The sequence below is a fragment of the Chlorocebus sabaeus genome, unplaced genomic scaffold (genome assembly GCF_047675955.1).
Source record: "Chlorocebus sabaeus isolate Y175 unplaced genomic scaffold, mChlSab1.0.hap1 unalloc_scaffold_256, whole genome shotgun sequence".
Taxonomy (NCBI): Eukaryota; Metazoa; Chordata; class Mammalia; order Primates; family Cercopithecidae; genus Chlorocebus; species Chlorocebus sabaeus.
The window spans coordinates 410,942-431,955 of NW_027327544.1; the positions used below are offsets into that span (position 1 = coordinate 410,942).

At 54.6% G+C, this 21,014-nt stretch overlaps 1 pseudogene; it reads left to right on the forward strand.

Moving 5' to 3' along the window:
• The first annotated feature begins 4,009 nt into the window (after positions 1 to 4,009).
• Positions 4,010 to 20,566, forward strand: LOC119625917 (SH3 domain and tetratricopeptide repeat-containing protein 1-like; annotated as a pseudogene).
• Positions 20,567 to 21,014: the final 448 nt, after the last annotated feature.

The window sequence follows — 21,014 nt, forward strand, 5'->3', positions numbered from 1 at the left end:
TGAGGTTTGCTTTCTCTGGAAAGATAATTTGTGATCCTGCTGTTGCTTTCAACGAAAATATAATTTGCAAACCAGTGCATGTTGTATGACTGAGCACAGGCTGACAAATGGTCTTAACCCGTCCTTCACTCCGCCACTGTTTCTTGAATGGCATATGTGTGCCAGCTGCAGTAGGAACTTGCTAGGCTCCAGGACTAACCCTTATGAAATAGGGGTCCTGGAGGAAGCAAATGCATATAACGATAAACGTTTGAGGGGATATCAGAGGGGGTGCCTATAGGTGCAAAACTTCGTTCATTCATTGTCCCATCTAGGAGGTTTTGTGTCTTAGCAGCGTGTTCCATAGCAACACATCCCTCTATCAAAATATTCATCATATTATTTTGAAATTCTCTGCTTAGGTGTGTGTTTTTCCGACTAAGTTTAGAACTGGTTAAGGACAGGCTATGGGGTATGTATTATATATATATCTACACACACACATATATTTATATATATACACATTGCCATTGTAAATATACAATATATATTTATATATACACACATTACCATTGTACATATATAATATATATTTATATATACACACAAATATATATTTCTCCCTCTCTATACGTACAACCCACACATATATATACACATACACATATATATATGAAATACACACACACACACACACACACTTTTACTGCCAAGCACAGAAAGTCAAAACTCGGCAAGGGTTCTTTTAGTGTTCATGAAAAAATAGATGTGTTAGTTGAGAGCATCCTTAAGTTGCCAGGGGAAAGACAGGAAGGATTCACAAACGGAGATAGTGTTTTTTTTTTTCTTTGTTTAACTCTTGAATTCGAAATAATCCAGACTTACGGAAAAGTTGCAAAAATAGTACAGAGAATTCCCATATCCTCTTCCCTCAGATTCCCCAAACATTTCACCCCATTTGTACTTTCTCTCTCTGTGGATATAATTTTTTCTTTTCTGAAATGTTTGAGAGAGGAAGGTAGAATGCAGGGCAGGGTGAAAGGCGGAAGGAGAGAGGTGGGTTGGGAAGCTTTTTTTTTTAAACCTCCTGAGATGGAGTTTCGCTCTTGTCACCCAAGCTGGAGTGCAATGGCACGATCTCGGCTCACTGTAACCTTTATCTTCTGAGTTCAAATGATTCTCCTGCTTCAGTCTCCTGGATAGCTGGGATTACAGGCGCCCACCACCATGCTTGGCTAATTTTTTTGTATTTTTAGTAGAGGGGTTTCACTATGTTGGTCAGGCTGGTCTTGAGCTCCTGACCTCTGATGATCCACCTGCCTTGGCCTACCAAAGTGCTGGGATTACAGGCGTGAGCCACTGTGCCTGGCGATTGGAGGCTTTTGCAGTAACCCAGAGCGCTATGATGAGGGCTGGACCTGGTTGGAAATGATGAGGAAGGTGGGAAGTGGTTAGGTCTGGCATATATTTTGAAAGGAGAGTTTAAATGGGTTGGATGACAAGAGAGAGAAAAAGAAGTTTTAAGGATGATGTCAAGGATTTTGGCCTGAGTAACCGGAAGACTAGAGATGCTGTTATTGGAATCGGGAAGACTATGGGAGGAGTGGGTTATAGCAGGGGGAATCAAAAGTGTGTTTTTGGCATGCTAAATTTGAGGTCCAAAAAGGGATGTCAAGAAGTGTTGGCTGGGCACGGTGGCTCATGCCTGTAATTCCAGCACTTTGGGAAGCTGAGGTGGGCAGATCACCTGAGATCAAGAGTTCTAGACCAGCCTGATAATTATTAAAATCGATCATTGATGTTTACTAATGAATCATATTATTGCTCCTAATACGGTAGAGGGTGTACACCTACCTGTGATGTTGTTCCTAATATCCAGGGACAGAGAGCATGATTTTAGTTTTAATATCGCAGTAGATGTACACTCACCCTGTGACACTGATCCTAATATCCAGAGTGATAGAGTATGACATGACTCCCAACATAGCAATGAATGGACAGCCACCCGGTGATATTGCTCCTAATATTCACAGAAGAAGCATATGATATTACTCCCAATATCCCAGGGAAGGTACAGCTCTTCTGTGATATGGTTCCTAGTATCTGGAGGGGGAGAGGATGATAATAATTCCAGTATCACAGGCTGTGTTCACCCGCCCTGTGATATTGTTATTAATATCCTGGAAGGGAGAGGATGATATGACTCCCCATAGAGCAGGAAGCGCACACCCAGCCTGGGATATTGTTCCTAATATCCATGGAGAGGAGAGGCTGATATTACTCCCAATATGGCAGGGAGTGTACATCCACCCTGTGATATTCTTCTTAATATTCCAAGGCTGAGAGGTTGATATTACTCCCAGTATCGCAGACACTGTACACCCCCGTGTGATACTCTTCCTGATATCCGGAAGGGGAGAAGATGGTTTTAATCCCCATATCGCAGGAGATGAACACCCACTCTGTGATATCTTTCCTAGTATGCAGGGGAGAGGGGATAATATTATTCCAGTATTGCAGAAGATGTACACGCCCCCTCCCATTATATTGTCCTTAATATTCCAAGGCACAGAAGACGATGTTACTCCCAATATCGCAGAAAGTGTACAACCCCCAGTGATGTTGTTCCCATGATCCAGGAGGGAAGAGGATGATATGACTTTCAACCCTTGTACCCTGCAGTGCTCTCACCCTGCAACACCGACACCAGCTCAACCTGACATGGCACCAGAGGTGCTGGCTGGGGGTGTTCATTGCTTCTCTTTTCTCCCTTTCCAGACTCAATAGAGGAAGCTGAGACTGAGCAGCCGCAGGAACAAGGTGGGTTTTGCCCGTGGCTCAGGCTTTCTCTGGTTATGAGCTGGGCCTTGGAGTAACACCGGGGGAGGGGACAGAGCTGAGTCCGGTGGGCATTGGATGCGGCTGTCACTCCTCTGTGGTGTGGGCTGGGGGCTTGGGGGACGTCGCCTGAGGTGGGCCTGAACCTCCCGTCTACTCTGACACTGGAGGCCGTGGGGTCCCACACTTCTTCCAATGAACATGTTGACCCCCGCCTGGTCCCCGACCGAGGCGGGGCATCCTTTCCACTGCTGGGGCCCACATGTAGCTGTGGGTTCCTTTTTCATGACCTGGAGAAGCTGCAGTTCACCCTGTGCTCTGCCTCAGAGATGGGAGGCCACACTGCCCTCAGTGGGTAGCAGAATTCAGAGCCTTAGGTGACAGGGGCCTCGACTGAGGTCCCTGAAGGGTCTGCTCCTTCCTGAGGGGAGCCAGTGGGGAAGGGAAGGCTGTTGTAGGTTTGCCTCGGGGAGGGGGTGGTTCCACCCTCTGCCAAAGTCCCTGGAGCAAAGGCACGTGGCTCTCCAGCTGCCCCGGAGGTCAGAGTAGTGGCTGGGAGGGGCTGTGTGCCTCTGCCGGGTGGGGGAGATTTCTTAGCTCATCTAGTGTAGTCAAGTCAGACATTTGCCTCTAAATCATATTTATTTATTTTTTTAATTCCAAGATTTTACAGATGAATAAGGAGACAGTTTGTATTGAAAATATTTTTTGCATGTGAGCTTGAAACAGAGAGTCTGTTTAAATATAGGTTTTTTCCTTCCCAGTAATGCCTCCTTTCATCCTAGATTTTCCAACAGGAAATGCGCTTGTTTGCTCACCTCTGGGAGGGGGCTTTGGCTAGGAACCCACCAAAGCCAGCAGGCATCAGTGGGCTGCTGGAGCAGGTTGGCCTTTGTTAACCCTTTAGGAACTGTGGGCTTCAGGTTTTCAGACCATCCAAGGTGAAGGTGGCCACAGGGACCTGGAAGATTTCCCGTCCTTCCTGCAGGGATGATCCGTTTCCCTGCACGGAGCTGGGTACATGGGTACAACACCCCTGTCCTGTGCCGTCGGTGGCTTTATGAATTTTGCATAGCAGCTTTTGAGCTGATCAATAGCTCTGATTGGCTGTTGAGGATTTCATGGATTCCTGTACCTCACCGGGGGGCCCAATACACTGACAAAAGTTACATTTTTGTGTGTGTGTGTGTGACTTGCAGGAATACCTCCACCTTGCCTGGGCCTGGAGCCACAGGAGACCCTGCCAAAGGTGAAGAATGTTCTGGAACAATGCAAGACCTGTCCAGGCTGCCCCCAGGAGGCAGCGTCCTGGGGTCTCTGTGCAGCATCCAGCAACGTGAGCTTGCAGGAGCCTGAGGAGCCCTCCTTCTTCTTGGAAGCTGAGGACCACTGGGAGGACCCAGAGGCCCTGAGCTCACTGCTGCTGTTCCTGAACGCCCCCGGGTACAAGGCCAGCTTCTGTGGCCTGTACGATGTGGCACTGCCATGGCTGAGCGGCATGTTCTGCAGCTTTAGCGACGAGGAGGAGCTGACTGGGTGCCTGGCATAGGCCTGAGGCATGGCCAAGAAAGCTGGCCTCCTCATGGCCCTGGCCAGGCTCTGCTTCCTTCTGGGGCGGCTGTGCAGCAGGAGGCTCAAGCTGTCCCAGGCCCGGGTGTACTTTGAGGAAGCACTTGGGGCCCTGGAGGGCAGCTTTGGGGACCTGTTCCTGGTGGTGGTTGTGTACACCAACCTGGCCAGCATTTACCGGAAGCAGAACGGGAGAAGTTTACACAGGTGGTTCCCAAAGCCATGGCCCTGCTCCTGGGGACGCCTGGCCACATCTGCAGCACGGAGGTGGAGGGAGAGCTCCTGTAGCTGGTGCTGCAGCAGGTGGTGGGTGGCCAGAGCCTGCAGGCTGAGGCCCGGGCCTGCTTCCTGCTGGCCAGGCACCATGTGCACCTCAAGCAGCCCGAGGTGGTCCTGCCCTTCCTGGAGCGGCTGCTGCTTTTGCACAGGAACTCGGGAGCCCCAGAGGCTGCGTGGCTCTCAGACTGCTCCCTACTCCTGGCTGACATCTACTCCTGGCTCCTACTCCTGGCCGCAAGTGTCTGCCCCACCTGGTGTTGAGCTGTGTCAAGGTGGCCTCATTGAGGACACAGGACTCGCTGGCCGGCTCGCTGAGAAGCGTGAACCTGGTGCTCCAGAACGCCCTCCAGCCCCACAGCCTCCACATCCAGACTTCCCACTACCACAGGCGAGCACTGGCCTCCCTAACCCCGGGCACAGGCCAGGCGCTGCGCGGCCTTCTCCAAGCCAGCCTGGCCCAACTGTACAGCCACCGTGGCTACCACGGCCCAGCCATCACCTTCATGACACAGGCGGTGGAAGCCAGTGCTGTTGCCAGAGTTCGTGCCATCCTGGACTGCCTGGTGGCCCTGGCCTGGCTGCACGTGCTTCATGGACAGAGTCCGGTGGCCCTGAACATCCTGCAGTCTGTCCAGGATGCAGTGGTGGCCAGCGAGGACCAGGAGGGTGTGATTGCCAACATGGTGGCCGTGGCTCTGAAGAGGACAGGCCGGACGAGGCAGGCAGCTGAGGGCTACTACTGCGCCCTACGGGCGGCGTGGGACCTGGCCAGCGGAGGAACCAGGCAGTGGTGCTGGCCAACTTCGGGACCCTGTGCCTGCACGCGAGTGCCAGCAGACTGGCCCAGCACTACCTCCTGGGGGCCGTGCGGCTGTTCTCGAGGCTGCCCTGCAGGGAGTGTGGCCGGGACTTCACCCACGTGCTCCTGTAGCTGGGCCACCTCTGCACTCACCAGGGCCCGGCCCAGCAGGGCAAGGTCTACTATCAGTGTGCCCTTCTGGTCACCATGGAGATGGGCCTTGTGGAGGGTGAGTGTCCCAGTTCCTCCTGTGTGCCTTCTGGGGACACTCGGGTCAGGGCACATCTGGGATTCGTGATTCGGAAACAAGTGGTGGTTTTTCCACCATCGAAAGTGCTGAGTCATGGCCAGCAGCAGATGTTGGCAAGCGCCCTGGAGACAGGCGGTTCCCATGCAGGGCCAGGCCCTCTGTGCCCTACTGAGGCAGCCAGCTCTTCCTGGTCTGCCCAGGGACTATCCTGCCTTGAGCACTGAAAGTTCTGCATGCTGGGGATTCCTAGACATAACCCTGGGATCAAGGTAGGCTCTGCTGAGCTGAGACTTGGGGCCCCTCCATGAGCCAGGCCCTGAACACCAGTTCTTGTGCCCGTGTTATCTGCTTGGTATGTTGGCAGCCTGCGCACCTGTCATCTCACTGCACAGAGGACACAGGGGCGGGTGATTGCCCAAAGCCGCGGAGCAGTTCATGCAAAAGCAGCTCCTGCAGAGTGTGCCAGGCCCCACCCACAAATGGGGCTTGTGGGGTCCATGGGTGGCAGAGACTGAGCCTAGGAATGTGAGCTTCAGGCCACAGAAGCTACAAAAGGGTGAGTGGCGTGATGGCAGGGCAGCACTTGGCCCTGGGTTAGGGAAGCCTCTTTAGGACCAGAGGGTTGAGAGGATTTAGTCAAGTAATAGGTGGTGGATGAGGGCCTGGTGGTGGGGGAAGGGCTGGTGGTGTAGCCTGTGTGAAGGCCCAGGTGTGAGCGAGTGAGCGGGGATGAGTGGGGTGTGAGTGGGGATGAGTGAGCTGGCGGGTGAGCGGAGGTGTGCGTGGGGGTGAGTGAACGGGAGTGTGAGCGGGGGTGAGTGAGTGGGGGTGAGCGGGAGTGTGAGCGGGGATGAGTGGGGTGTGAGCGGGGATGAGTGGGGATGAGTGAATAGGGGTGAGTGAGCGGGAGTGGGAGTGGGGATGAGTAGGGTGTGAGCGCTGGTGAATGAGCAGGGCTTATGCAGGGAGGTGCAGAGTTGGGAGTGGGTGGGTTGGGTGCTGGATGGTGAGAAGCTCTACTGCAGAGCGAAGCAGGGCTGGGACCTCAGGCTGTGGCTTGGCCTTTTCCCCAAGAGCACTGGGGAGCCATGGAGTGCTATCGAACAATCACTAAAGACTGAGCAGTGAACGGACAGTAGGTGGGCAGGGCTGTCCGAAATCTAGGCCGCAGAGAATAGATGAGGAAGTTGAGTGCAGGGAAATGGCTGCGACAAGGGAAACTGTTGAGTCCCCTCTGCCTTGCAGCGCTTTTTCATGACATAGTGAGACCACTCAGAGGTGCCTCCTGTGACCTGGACCAGAGCCCCAGGGGCTGTGACCAAACCTGCCCATTTCCCAGCACAGACCTGGCACCCACTCCTGGCCCTAGGAGGGATAAGATTTTGGAAAGGACCGTGTGAAGGGTCCCCGGTCCCACACATCTGCCCAAGGAGGGTTGGGGGGTTCAGACCCAGGCTTCTTCCCCAGAGACATTCTCTGACTGGAAGGAGACCCTCCAGGGACCCAGCGCCCCAGCCCCCACTGCAGCCTCCGGTGGCTCCTGGCACAATAGACTGTGGCACCTCCTCCTACGAGGGCCTCCCTGGGTGCTGGGGGATTCAGACTTGGAAATGCAGGCCAGGGAACGGGGATCATGCTTCCCTGTCTCCCCACCCTGCGCTGAACGGTCGAGGAGACCGAGGGCGGGGCTGGTACCCTACATGCTTCCTTGGGGTCATTTTTGAGTCACTTTCGGTAGTTTGTGTCCTTCTAGGAGTTTGGCTGTTGTCTCTAGATGGTCTGGTTTGTTGGTGTACAATTGTTCGTAGTGTTTTCATGGAATCCTTTTATTTCTGTCAGGTCGGCAATAATGTTTCCTCTTTCATTTCTGATTTTAGAAACTTGGGTTTGTAATTTTTTATTTCTTCATTTTTATTAGAGATGGGGTCTCATCATGTTCCCCCAGGCTGGTCTTGAATGCTGGCCTCAGCGATCCTTCCCCCTCGGCCTCACAAAGTGCTGGGATGACAGGCATGAGCCATGGTGCTCAGTCTCTGATTTTAGTCATTTGTATCCCATCTTTCTTTTCTTGGTCAGTTTGGTGAAAAATTTGTCAATTTTGTTATTTTCAGTTTTTTTACTTCCCATTTCCACTCGCATGTTTATTATTTTCTTCCTTTTATTCATTTTGGGTTTCGTTCATTCTTTTTCTAGTTTCTCAAGGTGGAAGCTTAGGTTTTTGATTTGAGATTTTTCTTTTTTTCTTTGAATGTAGACATTTACAGTTATAAATTTTCCTTTCAGCACTGCCTTAGCTGCATCTTGGAATTTTTGATACGCTGTGCTATTTTTTTTTTTTTTTTAAAGACAGAGTTTTGCTCTATTGCCCAGGCTGGGGTGCAGTGGTGCAATCTTGGCTCACTGCAACTTCTACCCAGGTTCGAGCCATTCTCATGCCTCAGCCTCCCATGTAGCCGGAATTACAGATGTGCACCACCCCACCCGGCTAATTTTTGTGTATATATATATCTTTTTTATAGAGACAGGATTTCACCATGTTTCCCAGGTTGATCTCAAACTCCTGGACTCAAGCGATCCTCCCGCCTAGGCCTCCCACAGTGCTGGGATGAGAGGTGTGAGCCACTGCACTGGCCCGGGCTGTGCATTTGTTTGCATTCTTCCCAAATTAGTTGTCGGTTTCCCTGATGGTCTCTTTGACTCGCTGGTTGTTTAGGAGTGTGTAGTTTCCACATATTTTTGAATTTCCCACATTTTCTTCACTGTCGATTTCCAGTTTCATGCCAGTACAGCTGAAGAACACCTCTGCTTTGGTCTCAGTCCTTCTCCCTTCACTGAGGCTCATTTTGTGGCCTGGCACATGGTCTGTCATGGGGAATGTCCCATGGGTGTTCGAGAAGACTGTGTATGCAGCTGTTGTTGGGGGGCGTGTGTGACAGATGTTCATTCAGCGTACCTGGTTTTCTGTGTTAATCTCTGGAATGTTTCTGACACTAGAAAATCAGAAGCTTTCCACCGTTCCCAGCGCCCTGGCTTTGGGAGAGGCCAGTGAGCCTCTGACTTGGGAGCCTGGTTGCATGAGAGAAGCATGTGTGGGAACACCGGGGGCCGGCTTTGAACCCCATTCCCCCAACATGATGTGTGGCAGACATGACGCTTGGCTTTGCTCTCTCAGGGTTCCATCTGCGACAGGGGCTACTTGTGCCCCTGGCCTCATCAGCTCAGACTGAAGGTGGCCCTGGTCCTGGCCAGAGGGGCTTTGTGAAGCAGAAATAGACGGCCTGATGCAGGGGCTGAACCTGGCCAGGACCTCGGCCCTGGGAGTTGTAAAGAAGGCCGGCCTGTACCATGAGCATCTCCACCAAGGTGTGCCCATGTCACGGTGTGCTCGACATCTGCCCTGGCACAGGTGCATGGCCTGTCTGCACTCAGGCTCCCCGACTATGGGGCCCAGGCTCACAGAGGTGTGAAAGAGGGAAGCACGGTGCAGGGGCCTCCGAGCCCAGCCAGCGTCGCTTCAATGCTGGGAGGATGACGTCTTCCATTTTGTCTTCTGCCCAGGTCAGCTGTGGGCCGTCCAGCGGCTGTGCTACCTCTACAGCATCGTCATGCCCAGCGAGGCCCAGTGTGTCATCTACCATGAGCTCCAGCTCTCCCTGGCCCGCAAGGTGGCTGACGAGGTGCTGGAGGGGCAGCTCCTGGAGACCATCAGTCAGCTTTACCTGTCCCTGGGCATGGAGCGGTAAGGGCTGGCTTTGCAGTGGTGGAGGTGGAGGTGGGGACAGGCAGGGCAGGGGGGGGCACAAGGAAGCTAGCCTAGTGCCCCAGCAACCCCTCTCCTTTTGATCATTTGGTTCCTTGGCATCAGATGCTTTGATCTGGTGGGTCTGGGGTCATTCCAGGGCTGCTGCTGGCCCATGAGTCCCAGCTTGAGCCTCCCTTGTTGGGTCAAAAGTCATCTTAACCCCAGCAGAGGCAGTACGTGCACTCTGGGCTGCTCTTCCTACTATGGTGGCTTTTGTCATCTGACCTCTGCCTGCCCCGAGTCTTCATTCCTGACCTTCATCTGTCTCCTTAAATGTGACCACAGCAGCCACCTGTGGCTTCTCTCCCACAAAAGACAGAGCCAGTTGTGTCACGGGCTTCCCTGGGGCAGGGTTTCAAGGTCTCACGTCCCATATGTGGCCCACTCAGCTTCCCCCAAGCATCCTGACCTGGTGGGGTAACCATGGCCCTGGCCACCCCACCCACAGGGCCTGGTGACATTGCTGCAGTCACATCCCCTCTTGTGTTGGACTTACTGAGAGAACAGGGAAGGAGCCAGATTCCATGGGGACCTGGAAGACTGGCTCCAGTCTTGGCCTCAGGTTCGCAGAAGGAAAATGGGCCAGTGTGCTAGAGCCATGCTTCTCAAAGTGTAGTTCCTGGACCAGTAGAGCAGCATCCATGTCACCTAGGAGCTTGTGGCAGGTGGGAGTTCTAGGGCCTGCCCCAGGCCTGTGGAGCCAGAAGCTCTGGGGGCAGGACCAGCAAGCTATAAGGACAGGCCTCCGGGTGACTGTGAGGCCTGCCCACCTTGAGAACCATCGGCCTAGATAGCCTCTGAACACTAATGGCTCCTGGTGCGTCTGGAGGAGACACCGGCCATGTCTGGGGGGCAGGGGAGATGGATGAGCACACTCCTCCTGCCACAGGGCAGCATGATGCTCGATTCCCTCAGAAGGATGTCCTTCATCTTTTCCATACCGTGTGTGTTCACCCTGGCCCTCCCAGCAGCCTGGGAAGGGCAGAACACTGCACACACTGGAGGGCCGTTCCCAGTCCCCACATGCCAGATTCATCTGTCACCAGACCCACGGGAGGAGGCAGACTGGTTCAAGGAGGATGAGAGCCCTTGTTCTGACACCTGTGTCTGATTCCAGTGATTCCAGGGCCTACAAATCCACTCTGGACTACACCAAACGAAGTCTGGAGATTTTCATTGACCTCCAAAGGAAAGAGAAGGAGGCGCATGCCTGGCTGCAAGCAGCGAAGATCTATTACATCCTGCGGCAGAGCGAGCCGGTGGACCTGTACATCCAGGTGAGTGGCAAGGGATGCAGGAGGACCCCTGTGCTGTTCACTCTCTGTCCATCCACCCATCCATTCATCCTCCCATCATCTATTTACCTGTTCATCCTTCCATCCATCCATCCTTTTATCATCCATCTAGTCACCCGTCTATCCATCCATTCACCTGTCCATCCACCCATCCATTCATCCTTCCATCATCTATCTGTTTACCTGCTCATCCTTCTATCCATCAATCCATCCTCCATCCATCCATCCATTCTTCCATCATCTTCCCATATACCTGTGGGTCCTTTCATCCATCCATCCATCATGCATCCATCCATCCATCCATCCTTCCATCATCCATTCACCTGTTCATCTTTCCACGCATCCATCCATCCATCCATCATCCATCCATCCGTCCATCCATCCATCTATCATCCATCCATCTATCCATCATCCATCCACCCTTTTATCATCCATTCATTCACCTGTCCATCCATTCATTCACCTGTTTGTCCATGCATCCATCCTTCCATCTATCTTTCCATCATCCATCCAACTGTTCATCCTTCCAACCATCCATCCATCCATCCATCCATCCATCCATCCATCCATCATTCTTCTGTTCACCTCTTCGTCCATCCATTCACCTCTTCGTCCATCCATCCATTCTTCCATCCATCCAGACTTCCGTCCGTCCATCCTTCCATCCATCCTTCCATCCATCTTTCCATTATCCATCCAGCCATCTTCCATCCATCCATGATCCATCCATTCACCTGTCCATTCATCCATCCATTCAGTCATCATCCATCCTTTTATCATCCATCCTTTTATCATCCATCCATTCATTCACCTGTTCATCCATCCCTCCATCCATTCTTCCATCCTTACATCATCCATTCACTTGTTCATTCTTCCATCCATCCATCGTCCATCCATCCATCATCCATCCATCCTTCCATCATTCATCCACTCGCCTGCTCATCCTTCCATCCATCCATCCATCCATCCTTCTATCATCCATCCATTCACCTGTTCATCCTTCCATTCATCTGATCATCCTTCCACTCATCCATCCATCATCCATCCATCCATCCATCCATTCGTCCATCTATCATTCATTCATTCCTTTATCCATTCATTCAGCCACCATCCATCCTTCCATTATCCATCCATTCACCTGTTCATCCTTCCATCCATCCATCCTTCATCCATCCATCCATTTCTCCATTCATCCATATATCCATCCATCCATCTATCATCCATCTATCCTTCCATCATCCATCCACTCATCTGCTGTTCATCCTTCCATCCATCCATTTATCCATTCATTCATCCATCCATGCTTCCATCATCCATCTTTCCATCATCCATCCATCCATCCATTCATCTGTTCATCCTTCCATCCATCCATCATCCAGCCATCATCCATCCATCTGTCCATTCATCCATCCATCCTTTTATCATTCATCTTTCATCCATTTATCATCCATCCATTCACCCATCTATCCATCCATTCACCTGTTCATCCATCCGTCCATTCATCCTTCCATCAACCATCCATTCACCTGTTCATCTTTCCATCCTTCCATCCATCCACCTGTTTATCCTTCCATCCATCCACCATTCATCCATCCACCATTCATCCATCCATCCATTTATCCATTCATCCATTTATCTATTCATCCATATATCCATCCGTCATCCATCCATCCTTCCATCAACCATCTACTCACCTCTTGTTCATCCTTCCATCTATCCATCATTCATCCATCTATCCATCCATCCATCCTTCCATCATCCATCCATTCATCTGTTCAACCTTCCATCCATCTATCATCCATCCATCCATCCATCCACCATCCATCTATCCATCCAGCATCCATCCATCCATTGTCCATCCATCTGTCAATTCATCCATCCGTCCATTCATCCATCCATCATTCATCCGTCCTTTTATCCATCCATTCAGCCGTCTATCCATCCATTCACCTGTTGTTCCATCCATCTGTCCATTCATCCTTCCATCCTCCATCCATTCACCTGTTCATCGTTCCATCCATCCATCATCCATCCACCCATCCATTCATCCATCCTTCCATCCATCCATCCTTTCATCATCCATCCTTTCTCCCATCCATCCATTCACCATTCGTCCATCCATCCATCCATCGTTCATCCATCCACCCACCAATCTACCTATTAATGTATCCCTCCATTCATCTATCTCTCCATTTGTTTATCCATACATTCGTCTATCCACCATCCATCCACATGTACATACATCATCTGCCCTCCACCTATTCATACATTATCTACCCACCCATACATATATAGAGACATACATCATTCCATCCATCCATCCATCCATCCATCCATCCATCCATCCATCCAGGCATTTATCTATCCACACACCCATCCATCCATCCATGTGTCTACATCTCCTCATCCATTCATCCATCCATCCACTCATTCCTAAGCCACTGCTGAGTACCTGTTGTGTGCCTTTTCCCTCCCTCCAACTGGTTCCCTCACATCCTCCCCCGGTGGCCAGCATCTTCTCCCTGAGGGCAGAGGCGCGGCCCCTCACAGTGCACAGCACCTGCTGGTATACAGCACATGCTCAAATAATGTGACCACTCAGTTAACACACAGAAGAACTTGCTCTAAGCGACACGTGGCACATCTCCTTACAAAATGAATCTATCATAGTGGCTGTTTTCAGAGGCTTTCCCAAACACAGTGTGATCTGGTACAAATTGTGAAGCCCACGAGCCTGGTGCAGCTTTCATTATTGAGCACCTGCTGTATACCTCCTTGAGCTGAGGAGAGGGATGAAGAGCTCATGGCCAAGAGGGGACCAGGCCCACCCACAAACATTGCTGATGTGGCAGGGATGTAGCAACGCAGAAAGGAGCCAGGGGCTGGGCTCCCAGCAATCTGGGGGCCACGGAGACTGGTTTGAGTGCAGAGGGAGTGGGCTAGGGCTAGCCCTGGTGGTAGGATTCACAGGTATCAGACTCCTGGGCTGCAGCTGCTCAGTCACCTCCCGGCACTCAGGTGCATCAGTTCATTGTCCTCATGCCAGTGGTGGGGGCAGCCCTCATGCACAGGGTCTGAAAAATGCTCAGGTGTACCTGTAGTGTGTGAGAGGAAGGAGGCTGGCAAAGGTGCACGTAGCCTCCTCGCTAGGTGTGGGCCTTGAGGGAACTTCTGTCTCCTTTCAGGTGGCACAGAATGTGGACCTGTACACAGGCGACCCCAACCTGGGGCTGGAGCTGTTTGAGGCAGCTGGAGACATCTTCTTCAATGGGCCCTGGGAGCGGGAGGAAGGCATGTCCTTCTACCGGGTGAGCTGGCCTGTGGGCTGATGTGGGTGGGCCTCAGTGGGGCACCTGGAGGGCTGACGCACAGGTGTGGCAGGGTAGAGGCCTCCCACCTGGAGGCAGGGCCACCCATGTACATGATGAGTTTCCAAGTGGTCTCACCGGGAATGATATTGACCATGCCTCTGCCAGGGACAAACGCTCGGGGCCTGGACGTGACAATGGCTCTACCCTTGTACCTGATGACCTCAAGCAACCGTGAGCAGGAAGTCCTTTCCCCATCTTCCAGATGAGGAAACTGAGGCTCAGAGAGGCACAGGGACATGTCAAAGGACACACAGCATATCAGTGGGAGGCCCAGGTCTGCATGCACCCCGAAGTGGGACAGCTTCTCCCTTCCTCTGAGCTCACGGTGTGGCTCAGCCCTGGGCACAGATCAATGTGGTGTTTTTAGAGCAGAGAGGAGTGCTGGCTCCCCCCAGTCAGACCTCCGGTGCCCAGGTGGGAGAGGCTGGTCTGAGGCTATCGGGTGTAGCTGGATGGGTCTCAGGTGACTCTTCAGCCCCCAACTTGGGTGTCTGAACTGTGTGTTATCCCAGGGCACAGAGCTGTGTCGAGGTGCAGGAGTAGCTGGGGCGTGGGAAGCTCCAAACACATGTTTGAGCCCTGAGGAGGGCGCTGGGCAAGGTGGGTGCTGCGGGAAACCTGACCCCACCTGCCTGTGTGGTAGGACCGGGCCCTGCCCCTGGCAGTGACTACGGACAACCGCAAGGTGGAGCTGCAGCTACAGCTGTGCCACAAGCTGGTGGCACTCCTGGCCACACTGGAAAAGCCCCAGGAGGGCATGGAGTTTGCCTACATGGCCCTAGCACTCAGCATCACTCTGGGTGAGTCCCCTGAGCCCCCGCCCTGCCAGGACCCACACTTTGCCAGAGCCCAGCCTCCAGGTCTGCGGGGCAGGAGCTGAAACAGCTGCTGGATTTTTCTGGGCTCCTGTCCAGGCAGGCAGATCTGCCCAACTGGCTTCCCCGTCCGGCTGTGGGGCACAGTCCCAGGTCTCTCACGCAGTGCAGAGCTCCCTGCCTGACTGAGCTCTGCTTCCTCTGCCTGTTCCCGCTGCTGACCACAAGGGCCGCCCAGTGTGCCCTCTGCCTTCCAGACATGCCAGGCATCTCGTTGGTCCCTGTATGTGTCAGGCTGAGTGGCACATTCCCTTTCTCTTGTGCCCTTCCCACCCTTATCAACCACACGGCTCTCTGGCTGATAAAATCCCAGTTCCCCTTCCAGCAGTCTGCCCCTTAAGGCCGGGCATCCCCTGGTGCTGTGCCAGGGTCGTCTGTCCCTCTCCAGAGACAGGGAACCCTAGGCAGGCCACATGCCCCAGCGCCTTGTGCCCCGTGGCCCAGTACACAGTAGGTGTGCAGCTGACTCCCCAAGGTAGGGGGCTCTGATCGTGACACACCCAGCAGGAGTCAGATGTCACATCTGTGGGTTGCCTGGAGCTGGGATGCCCGGGAGCACCTGAACTGCATGGCTTTTGGGCTCCCCTGGTTAAAAGCAGTGAGCAAAGGCAGGTGGCTATGTGTAGACACAGAGCTGGGCCATCCAAGTCCGACGTTGCCAAAGCCTCACAGTAGACAGGGGCAGGCCTTATTAGTTCTGCTTTGCAGATGGGAAAGTGAATCTGGGAACCTGGAAGGGACTGGCCATAGCTGCCCAGGTGACCACAGGTGCCTAGAGGCAAGCCAGGTGTGCTGCCCAGGGTCTGCATACCTGCTCCTGAGGGGCCTGTGCCCTCCCTGCCCCAGGGAGCCACGTCCTCACACCTGTCCCTTTGGCCTGCACCCCAGGGGACTGGCTGAACGAGCACGTGGCCTACCACGGCCGGCAGCCCTGCACCATCGGCTGGGCCAAGGCAAGCTGGCGGAGCACTTCTACCTCAAGGCCCTGTAGCTCTGCAACTCGCCGCTAGAGTTCGACGAGGAGACCCTGTACTACGTGAAGGTGTACCTGGTGCTCGGTGGCATCATCTTCTACGACCTGAAGGTGGGTGGGGAGGGGCAGGGCTTGGGGTGTCCCCGGCCCCCTCGGAATGAGATCTCCACCCAGACCCCAGAGGCCTGGGTTCCAGCCTTCCTTAGGAATGGCCCAGTGGCCTCCCTAGAACTCTGCACATGGCTGGAGGAGCCGGCAAGGTTAGGAGACACAACCCAGTTCCCAAGATGGCCAGGCCCCACCCTCAGGAACTCAGTCTCAGCCAGGGAGGCTGACACATGAGTGGGCAATGGTGGCCTCTGGGTAAAGAAAGGGGATTGTAGTCAGGGGGGCCCCTCCTGGAGGAGGTGACACCAAAGCTGAGTCTTGACAGTCAAGTGTCAAGTTGCATTTAACAAAGAAAACAGGGTTGGGAGAAGGACATTTCAGAGGACAGCAGCATCCTCACATTGAATCCACGTTGCAAGATCCAACCCAAATCCTGGCACCTCCTCTAGGAAGCCTGCCCAGGGTGCCAGCCTGCACTGAGCAACTCCTTCCTGGAGTCCCGAGACACCTTGAATCTTCACACCACCCAGGAAGGGTGGGGTGGGACCAGTATCTTACCATTGGGTTCACAGACAGGGAAACCCCAGCTCAGGGCAGGTGCAGTGGGGTGGGGCTCCAGCCAACCAGGCTGAGGCCTTGCTGGGTCGGGTGTGTCTCGAGGGGAGGGGCTGTGCTCCCTCTGCCCCAGCCCTGCAGGGGTGGAGAGCTGGGACTGGCAGACTCAGACCTGGGGTGTGTCCACCCCTCTGCCCAGCAGGCACCGCCCCTCCTCAGCATTGTACTGGCACCGTGTCAGTGTTCCTTATGGGCTGAGGGGCCAGGGCACTCCAGTCCAGGGGCCGAGATCTTGGGGGCCTTCGGACAACATGAGGAGCTGGGGCACCCCTAAGACCCTGCCCCGTATCCCCCACAACAGGCCTGGGGCTGCCCGGGAGGCCTCAGCCCAGTGCTGGTGACACCTGATTGTCAGAAGTGGTCGCTGTGGCCTCCCAAGTCCCAGCCAGACATGGAGGTGCCAGGTGTCAAGCCCAGAGGGACGCTGGTCACCGATCAGGGGCTCGCCTGGGACCCAGGGGGACGGACCAGAAGAGGCCTTTATCTCTCTTGGTGAAGCCTGCCGCCCGCTGCACCTGTCCAGGAGAAAGGAAAGGGCCAAGTAGTACCTGAGAGGCCAAGTCCACGGTTGGGGTCGAGGGGCAGAGGCCTCCTTCACCTTCTTCCCATGCACAGTCCTCCTTCCCATGCACAGTCCTCCTTTTCATGCACAGCCCTCCTTCCCATGCACAGCCCTCCTTCATCTCCTTCCCATGCACAGCCCTGTGGGCCTCATCGTGACTATGTTGTCAGCACAGGCCAGTTTCCCACAGGGAGGCCCCCTTGGAATTCCCCAAGGGCGGCTGTCTTTCCAAGGCTACACCCTCCTCCTTGTATAGGAGGCTCTGGACCCAGGGCCCAGAGGAGTTGGAGAAAAAGCCGGGCTGGATGGAGCCTGGAAAGCTGGCAGAGAAGCAGGGGTAAATGGACATCTTTGCCAATTGCCTCTAAAATGGGGTCCCCTTTAGTCTACACGTGAGAGTGAGTCCTGGAATAGGGTGGATTAGGTGTGTCCTGGATCAGCCTACCTCTCACTACCTGCTGCACACACTACAGGCACATGGAAATGCACACGCAAATGCACACAGGCACAGACACACGCACACACAGGCATGCACACAGGGACATGCACACACAGGCACACAAACACGCACAGGCACACGCAGATACATATGCATTGGCTGGCTCCTTCCTATTTAGTTGGGAAGCCCCCACCCCTTCAGGAGGCCTTTGCCTTCCACACCCCGGCTGAGTCTGGGGCCTCCTGGGCTTCCTTCTGCCACAGCCCGGGCCACCCTGTGTGGTCAGTGTTCACTCCCAGGTCCCTCAGACTGGGAGCAAGGACGTTAGGCTCAGCCACGCACCCAGCACAGAGTCCAGTGTTCGGCTGGGCCGGGGGCCATTGGATGAGCAGTGGCGGTGACTCGGGGCCTTCTCACGCCCCTGCTCCATGTGTGGGGTGGGGCAGTGAGGGAATGGACTGCTGCATCTTGGACTTTGTCGTTGGCCCTGGGAGCCATCTTGAGATGGTAAAGAGGGACAGGCCAGGCATGGGTCTTAGAGAGGTCCCTTGGGTGACCCCGATGTGGAGGAGGTGCCTGGGGAGAAGCCGGGTGGGGAATGGGAGGGTCAAGGAGGAGGTCTGGGAGGCGGCATCCCAACCCAGGGATGGTGAGTTTGAGCCAAAGATGCATTAAAAATGGGAGTGGATGTCTGGGGAGTCACACTCCGTCAATATTTCAGGGAACATTGCCAGAGAGGACACCTGAGAGATGGTTTTGTACCTGGCCTGGCCTGTGGAGGGCCTGGAAATGGTCAGCATGGACACGGGCGAGAGGGGAGCCTGGGTCACTCAACGCAGTGCCCCTGCTGTGGCTTGGAGCCACGGGTCCTGCATGGAACTGTCAGAGCAGGCAGGATCTGCCCTAACCTCAGCCCATGGGGAAAGCAGCCACTGCCTGCAGAGAGGGTGGCACTGGGGCAGGAGGCTTGGGGTGAGTGGGGCATAGGGACAGTCAGGAAGGCTTCCAGGGGTGTCAGGGTCGTCCCCACCTCCTGCCGCCGAGACCACAGCAGTGTCACAGGCTTCGGGGCTCATGGGGTGAGCCAGCATTGGCTGGACATGTGGAATGACCTGGACACAGGAACGGCCTCTGGGAAGACGGGCTCCAAGTCCCCCTTTTGCTGACCATGACCTGTCCCCTTCAGGACCCGTTTGACGCAGCCGGGTACTACCAGCTGGCACTGGCAGCCGCCGTGGACCTGGGCAACAAGAAGGCACAGCTGGAGATCTACATGCTGCTGGCCACCATCTCCCACAACTTCCTCCTGGACCGCGAGAAGTCGCTCTTCTTCTACCAGAAGGCCAGGACCTTCGCCACAGAGCTCAGCGTCCGCAGGGTCAACCTACCTCCTCTGCCATTCTGCGGGTGGGCCCGCTGGTTGGCCCCCAGTCACCCTCGCTGAGGACAGCATCCGAGGGAATGGGATTTGTGCAAGGAGGTTGATCTCCTGCCTCTCCTGGTGTCTCCCGTGGCTCATTTTCTGGGTAATGGAGGCATGAAAGCAGGGTTCAAATAGCAATAAATGTGGGCTTTTTTTGCAATAACATACCGAAGTCCCCATGGCATCCTTCCCTGTGTGCTTGCTGGGCTGTGTCTAGGGGCCAGCTCCTTCCCTGGTGGCAGCCCTCTGATCTTGGGGATGAGAAGGACCCTGAGTCCAACAGACCTGGGCCAGGTCACCATGAGCCTGTTTTCTTGGCGGCCAGAGGGGAGATGGTGGTGGAACTCCCTGGGCAGCTCCCTGCTCAGAGCTCTTGCTGTAGGCCTCGTGCCGCCCTTGCCTTTAACCTTCAGACCACTGTGATCGGATGTGGGGGCTGCTAGTGTCTCTGTTAGCCATTGAAGAAGTAGAGGCACAGAGAGGTTAGGAGTCTGGCCCACCGTCACACAGCAGGTAGGGGCAGAGACACAGAGCCCAGTACACTGACCACCACACCACCCTGCCAGCCTGCAGTCAGGAAGGTGTCCCCCATTAGGACCCAAGGTCAGTTCCTGGACTTCTCTTGTGGTGTCAGGAGAGCCACAGGCCAGTGAGGGTAGTCCCTGGGATCCCTCACTCAGTGTCCTCTGCTCCCAGACTTGGTTGGGCCGAGCCTGGCCGGTCCCACCTCTGGCCACTGGTCAGCCCTGCGAGAAGTGAGATGCAGGGATCTCCGCCTGTGTAGACGCTGCTACCCAGTATTGAAAGCCTTATCTGGGCTGCCCCCCAGCCGTCCCTACATGCCCCTCCCGTTCCGGCCCCCGGCCCTCATCCCAGTCCCAGGAATCCCAGGTTTTCCTTCTTGGAATCTCTTGGCCCCAGGGAACACAGCTCACACGGTCTCTTTGCCAGTTTACGGCAAGGAAACCGAGGTTCAGAGACGATGGGTGTCCCACGTGATTCTCACATACACTGCACTCTCCCAGGTCCCTTTTTTAAACACTTTAAATGAGGTGACTTTCACATCGCATGCAGTTAACTATTTCAACGCGGTTAATGTGGTGGCATTTCTGCATTCACAGTCCTGTGCAACCACTCACGCCATCTAGTTTCAAAATGTATTCATCTCCCCAGAAGAAACCTCCCATCCTCACTAAGCAGTTACCCCTCCTTGGTATCCCCCAAGCCCCTCGTTGAATGGAAGGGGAAACTGAGGCCCGGAGAGAGACTTGCCAGTGGGCGGAGCTCTGATAATAAGGAATCAGGCACCCATCTGCTGGTTCAGCCCTGGGTTGGTTTTCCACCCAGCAGAGGTGACAGAGCCAGGAGGTTCTGGGACCCCATGCTTGCAGCCAGAGCCCTGCCCCGAGCCTCCCCACCAGGGGGTAGCAGAGAGCTTTCCAGAACCGGCCGCAGGGCTGGTGGAAAGCAGCCGGTCAGAGCTGCTGACAAACCTCACGAAGACCCCAGATCGCTGTCTCTGTGGGTTGGGCTTGGGAATTGGAGAGGAGGCCGCATGATTGGAAACGTGAAGACAGCACGGCCTGGCTGGAGGAGCCGGAAGCGCCGTCACGTTGACTCAGGACACAGAACTCCTGCCCGCCGGGCCGGGCCTGCAGCCATTCTTCTCAGGGTGGGGTCCGCAGGTTCGGCTTGTTCTCGGCCCCCGACCTGCCTCAGAGTCCGGGGGGCTTTGGAACTCTGCCTCCCCATCTCCACCCACCCTGGCTGGTGCCATGAGGGGCCTGGATCCTGGGATCCTGTTCCTCTTGGGCAGCAGAGACTGGGGGACCAGAGG